This window comes from Eleutherodactylus coqui, chromosome 5, assembly GCF_035609145.1.
Source record: "Eleutherodactylus coqui strain aEleCoq1 chromosome 5, aEleCoq1.hap1, whole genome shotgun sequence".
NCBI lineage: Eukaryota > Metazoa > Chordata > Amphibia > Anura > Eleutherodactylidae > Eleutherodactylus > Eleutherodactylus coqui.
In genome coordinates, this window is record NC_089841.1 from 252,415,371 (window position 1) to 252,422,120 (window position 6,750).

The window sequence follows — 6,750 nt, forward strand, 5'->3', positions numbered from 1 at the left end:
GAAGAAAAGATGAGTCAAACAAAACCCCAAGACAGCGGGCCTGCGGCTTAGGAGATATGGCAGTACTACACACTGAGTCAGCAATGGCCTCCTTTTTTTTTTTTTCCTCTTCACTTTCAAAAAATCGTGACTCTTTAATTTTTCCATTTTACATAGCTACGTGAGGGCTGAGGGTTTTTTGTGGGCTGATTTTTGTATTTTTTTTTCAATTCTACCATTTAATGTATCGGATAATTTACTTGAAGACTTAAAAAATGGAATGAACTGGAAAATACAACTCTGACATCTTTGTGGGTGAGGGGTCTTGTTTTCACAGTGGCGCAAATGACACAACTTTATTTTGTGGGACAGTAGGATTATGACAATACTGAAATTTTTTTTATCTTTTATTTTTAATATGTGAAAAGGGAGGTTTAAAACTTTATTTTTTCCAATTAAAAACTTTTTTTTAAACTTTTTATATAGTTTTTTTTGTTTTGTTTTTTTTTTAAAGTCCCCACTGGAGACTTGAACTTGCGATTGTTTGATCGCTCATGCAGCATAATGTATAGCAGGCAGCCTATGATTAGATGGTAGATACGCCTTCTTAGGCATTTATTCATGGCAGCCATGGGGGGCCTTCAGAAGGTCCCTGGCTGCCATGGTGACCGAACGGCATTTGGGACCCCAAACAATGATCAGGGAATTTAAATGCCCCAGTCAGAATTAACAACCCCATTCTAGAGAGTTAATGGTTGCGATCAGCGTTGGCACTGAGCGTGCCTGTTATGGGCGGGTGTCTGCCATCACAGGCAGCAGTCACACGCTTTGTATGAAGCAGGATCAGCTTGTGAACCCTCTCTGTATAAACCCTGCATACCCAGGCAGCAACTGTTCGCTCTGTGGTGGTAAGTAGGTGATTAGATGGCAGAAACGGGAGAAGACCTGTTGGAGACAGCGGACGGACAGCTGGTGGAATTCAGAATAGTTGCTATTAGACAATCATTTGGGACTTTAACAAGGGCAGCTCCTGTAGAGGGAGGCTACCGGGTTGTAAGGGGTCAAGAACAGAGTCAGCGGATTAGGTGAGGGCAGACCCAAACCTTCCAGCGGCTCAGAGATGGAAGGGAAATTGGAGACGGATCAGTAGTTAGCAGGATCGGGTGGATCAAGAGGTGGCTCTTCAGTTATGGGGTTATGACGAGGGCCGTATTTGCCACTAGGTACTGAACGTCCAGTGCTTGGGACGTACATTTGTGGGGGAAGGGGGAAATTTAATTTTTTTAATAAAAAAAAAATGTATATGGTGCCGAAATTTTTGTTTTCCGCCAGACCGGGGGTGGGGGCTGCTGCACCACCCGCAGCCAAGTCTGTTGCTCCACCAATTGGAGAGTTACTGTCACATAGACTCCCCTGCCGTCTACAGGGGAAGCCTGTGGCTGGGGAATATTGCTTTGACAGAGGCAGTAGCGGCAATGTCCCAGGAGGCGGCTTTCCTGCCACAAGTGGTAGAAGTGTTCATGGCGTCAACCTTCCAGGTGCCAACAGCAACCAAGGACCCGCATCTGAATGCCCTGTGCTGTTCCTACAGTACTTCATTGAGGGCGAGTGAGATGTTGGCAATATGGTAAGTATGTGTCCATGAATACTGCAAAATTAGCCTTTTTTTTAAAGCTTTATTCACACTGTATGTCCTGGAGGTGAAAACCTTAGCTTCCGCCTTGTCAACCTACCGGTCTGGACTGGATGTATGGAAAGAATGCTCTCCATTTATTCTTGCCTTCCTCACAAGACGAATGTCTGAACAGCTCAAGAGGAAATGAGAAGGTGCTGGAGGAGAGCGGGGACAGCGCTGTTATATGGTTTTACCATCTCAAACCCAGCAGTGTGGATACACCTTTAGCATATTGCTGGCGTAATAGTGCTAACTGCTTGGTTGTACCTGTGCTTGCAGGTTCAGCCTGGCAATTGTCGGGCAGAACATGAGTGCTAGTAGCAGCTTCTAGCTCGTGTAAGAGCACCCTTAGAGCTCGTTCACACGAGTGGATTTGCACCACATATTACATGTGCAATACGCAGTGACCACAAGCCATTGATTTCAATGGGTTCACTCACCTGGTCATGTCTTTTCATATGATGTGTGATTGCGTGAAAAAAAAAAAACATAATATATACTCAGGTATATTAGCCTGCTCAAAAGAATGGGGCTCATATTAATGTGAGAATCGTACAAATCTTATGGCCGTGTAAAAACCATGAACGCCGCTTCATGTCCACAGCATGCGCGGATTCCGCATGAGGATGCACTGCGAGTGATCGCGGATTTGATTTTTATTAGCTTGCGGGAGATCGCTGACCCCCCTCCCCCTCCTTCACGCACGGACGTTTACCGATGCAAAGCGCTCATCCGCACGGGTGCCCCAATTCAGTTTTTCCTGTGGAAATGAGGCCTTGGTGTGAGAGTACACTCTAAGGCGATGGTCCATTTACTGAAGTATGTAGAATAGGTTTTCCAGGCAGTTATTATTGAAGATCTATCCTTCGGCTTCTTCAGTCGGTATGTAGATTTGGCAGAAGTCAGGTGACCTCTGCAGCCAATCAGAGGCCACAGTATCTTCATTCTAAACTCCTGGCATAATGGCACTCAGAATGTGAGTGCTGATGCTCGGAGTTCAGACCGTTATACTGTGCTCTCTGATTGGCTGCAACAATCACCTGACTTCTTCTGGATGCACACATCGCTGAAGGAGCCAGGGCTACTCCGCTGTATCCCAGGGGGCGCTGAAGACGGGCGATTATGGCCTTTTTTTTTTTTCTTTCTCTCACTAAATGCGGTGCCCAGCAGCTGAAATTTTTTCAATAGTGGGGAAAACCCCTATAAAACCTTTCCCCTTCTCTGTGTAAGGCCGTATTTACACGGGTGAGAGTGATATCCGCCTATGAAACGCGGACAGATATCGCGCTTATATTCCTGCAGGTATAATGTGCTCTGTGAGAAAATTGCATATTATTTCTGTAGGAAAAATTAGAAATCACTTCGCACTCCTATGAAAATTGCATCTGCAGGTAAGTGTGAAAGAAAAAATTGCAACTCCCATGGGAGATTATGGGTGATATCGGCCAAAAAAATAGAAAAATCTCAGCATGTTCTATCTTGTAGCATTGCTGTGAGAAGGATCGCCCATGTGAATACACCCACTGCAGAAAATAGCTTCTACCAAAACTCCCGCGATACAATCGACCGTGTAAATATGTCTTCATGCTTTTACCTGCATCTAAGGCCATTCTTCCATTCAGTTCTTCAGTTTGTGAAGTTCTCCTTGTGTGTAAAAGGGTCATTACAGAGTCATAAACAAGCTGGCACATTCTCCCTGTTGTGCCCAGTCACACATGACATAGTTTTGTAGTTCGCTGCCCCTCCCTGTCTGTCATACCAGATTGGGCATGTTGGGTGGAGCACTCGGTGCCAATCCTTGTACTGCTCAGCCATAGCTCTCTTGTGTGCATTTTGCAAACTCAGGTGGGGCGACCTTACACATACAGCTCTGCTGCATAAACGGAGAACGAGAGCTGCACTGTAGATATATTACACAGTAGTCCGTGCACACAGCAGTAAGCAGGGGCAGACTGGCCAGTCAGCCCAACCGGAGAATTCCCGTGTGCTGGTCGGGTCCTGGCCGCTGGTGGTGAACACATTTTTGGAGAAATGTAAAATGAAAAAAACATTCTACTCTTCTGCGCTGCTCCACCCACTCCTGGCCTCTGCCGTCTGCGCCTGCACAGCTCACCCGCTCAGTTCTAAGTAGAACAATCGTGACCTGCACACGTGATCGCTGCAGCCGGGAAATGGCCTCGGCGATCACATGCTTACTCTACCTTGAGCTCACTCTCCCCGGCACTTATGTGGGGCCTACAGGTAGCACAAAAAGGGGGATACTGTTACTGTGTGGGTCACCACAGGTGGCATTACTACTATCTGGGGCACCATGGATGGGGAGGTTATGTATAAGTTTGTAAAACAAAGCTAGGTCCTTGGAAGATTGATGAGTCGTAGATGTCTGTGTCAGATTCTGAGGAGACAAGTTGTGATCGGAAGAAGACGACATGATGGTCAGGGCCAAATGAAAAAAAAGGAAGAGTGAACAACTCCAGTCATCCAATGGTTATAACGGTACTTATAAGGGGGTAATATTTGGTGTATGTAATGGGGAGGGGGGTGTTTCAACACACTATGGCGGTATTATATGTCTATGGTTTGGGGGTAGTTCGCCCCCATATTGTGGTGGTGTTGGTAATATTGATCATTGTAGTGCTATTCAGTAACACCATGGTAGTATTATGTGGTCATGGTCTTGGGGTATTGTTTGGCCCTCATAGTGTTAATATTGATCTTTGTAGTGCTCTGTATTCAGTGGCAGTATGTTGGTACTAATCACTCTGTGGTGGTAATATATGATCATGGGGTGGTGGTATAGTTTGGCCTTTATATAGTGTTATCGGTAATGCTGGCCTTGGTATAGTGGGTTTTGTTGAGTGACAGTATGGAGGTAATTGTTCGGGCCCTGATAATCACAGTGGTGCTGGGTGTGGTTTAGTTTTCTTTTTTAATTTTTTTTTTTTTTTAAATAAACTTTATTAATATTTCTTCTGTTATTTAGGGACGTCACAATGTGATCTTTAGTGGACTCAGTATAGCAAAGAATTATTCCTTGTGCGTCTAAAACTGCCAAACCATTTATTAGGTGGTGCTGAAGGATCATCTAACAGTCCTACAGCTGTGGCATGCCTGGGGGTCTTTCCTAGGCCTCTGGCTGCCATAGTTACCCATCGGCATCCCATGATTGCATTTGTGGGAGGCTGATGGACACGAAGGGAGTCCCTGCCTGTCTTGTCACATAGGTACCACGGTCGCCAATGACTGTGGCATGGCATCTAGGGAGTTAAATGACAGGGATCAGAGTCTTTCTGATCCTGACCATTACAACGCGAGCCCCCAACAGACCACCAGTAGAGAGGATCGTCCAACAAGCAGGAGCAGCTCCAACTGTTTTGTTGTCCACCATCCAGAGACAGGGGGCGCCATCATTACACCCCTGTGTCTGTCAGAACCATATCCAGGCGCTTGGCTGCAAGACATTTGGTCTTGTGGTGCCTGTTACATGTACGGCCTCCGACCCCACCGTCACCGCCGTTTGCAGTGGAGTCATGAGCCATGAAACTGGCCGCTACGGAGTGAAACCGGGTTGTCTGCCGCGATGAATCCAGGTTTAGTTTGGGCGCTGACAATGGACGTGTTCATGTCTGGAGACCACCTCCAGCTTGGATACAAGATGTAATATGGGCATGGAGGCTCTAGTACCCTGTTGTACCGCCTCTAGCTTGGATACAAGATGTGACACGGGCGGGCATGGAGGCTCTAGTACCCTGTTGTACCACCTCCAGCTTGGATACAAGATGTGATACAGGTGGGCATGGAGGCTCTAGTACCCTGTTGTACCACCTCCAGCTTGGCTACAAGATGTGATACGGGTGGCATGGAGGCTCTAGTACCCTGTTGTACTGCCTCTAGCTTGGATACAAAATGTGATACAGGTGGGCATGGAGGCTCTAGTACCCTGTTGTACCGCCTCTAGCTTGGATACAAGATGTGATACAGGTGGGCATGGAGGCTCTAGTACCCTGTTGTACCGCCTCTAGCTTGGCTACAAGATGTGATACGGGTGGCATGGAGGCTCTAGTACCCTGTTGTACCGCCTCTAGCTTGGATACAAAATGTGATACAGGTGGGCATGGAGGCTCTAGTACCCTGTTGTACCGCCTTTAGCTTGGCTACAAGATGTGATACAGATGGCCATGGAGGCTGTAGTACCCTGTTGTACCACCTCTAGCTTGGATACAAGATGTGATACAGGCAGGCATGAAGGCTCTAGTATCCTGTTGTACCACCTCTAGCTTAGATACAAGATGTGAAATGGGCGGACATGGAGGCTCTAGTACCCTGTTGTACCGCCTCTAGCTTGGATACAAGATGTGATACAGGAGACATGGAGGCTCTAGTACCCTGTTGTACCGCCTCTAGCTTGGATACAAGATGTGATACAGGAGACATGGAGGCTCTAGTACCCTGTTGTACCGCCTCTAGCTTGGATACAAGATGTGGTACGGGCAGGCATGGGGGCTCTAGTACCCTGTTGTACCGCCTCTAGCTTGGATACAAGATGTGATACGGGTGGCCATGGAGGCTTTAGTACCCTGTTGTACCGCCTCTAGCTTGGATACAAGATGTGATACAGGGGACATGGAGGCTCTTATACCCTGTTGTACCGCCTCTAGCTTGGATACAAGATGCGATACAGGGGACATGGAGGCTCTAGTACCCTGTTGTACCGCCTCTAGCTTGGATACAAGATGTGATACAGGCGGGCATGGAGGCTCTAGTACCCTGTTGGGCAGCCTCTAGCTTGGATACAAGATGTGATACGGGTGGCCATGGAGGCTTTAGTACCCTGTTGTACCGCCTCTAGCTTGGATACAAGATGTGATACAGGGGACATGAAGGCTCTAATACCCTGTTGTACCGCCTCTAGCTTGGATACAAGATGTGATACAGGCAGGGATGGAGGCTCTAGTACCCTGTTGTATCCAAGCTAAAGCCTTCATACAAGGGGTTAGTTTTCTGCAATAAGTTATCCTATTTCTGTGATCCCTAACAGTATTTTCACACTTTCGTTGGGGGGTCCGTTTTTCTGTTTTTTTGGGCGGTTCCGTTTT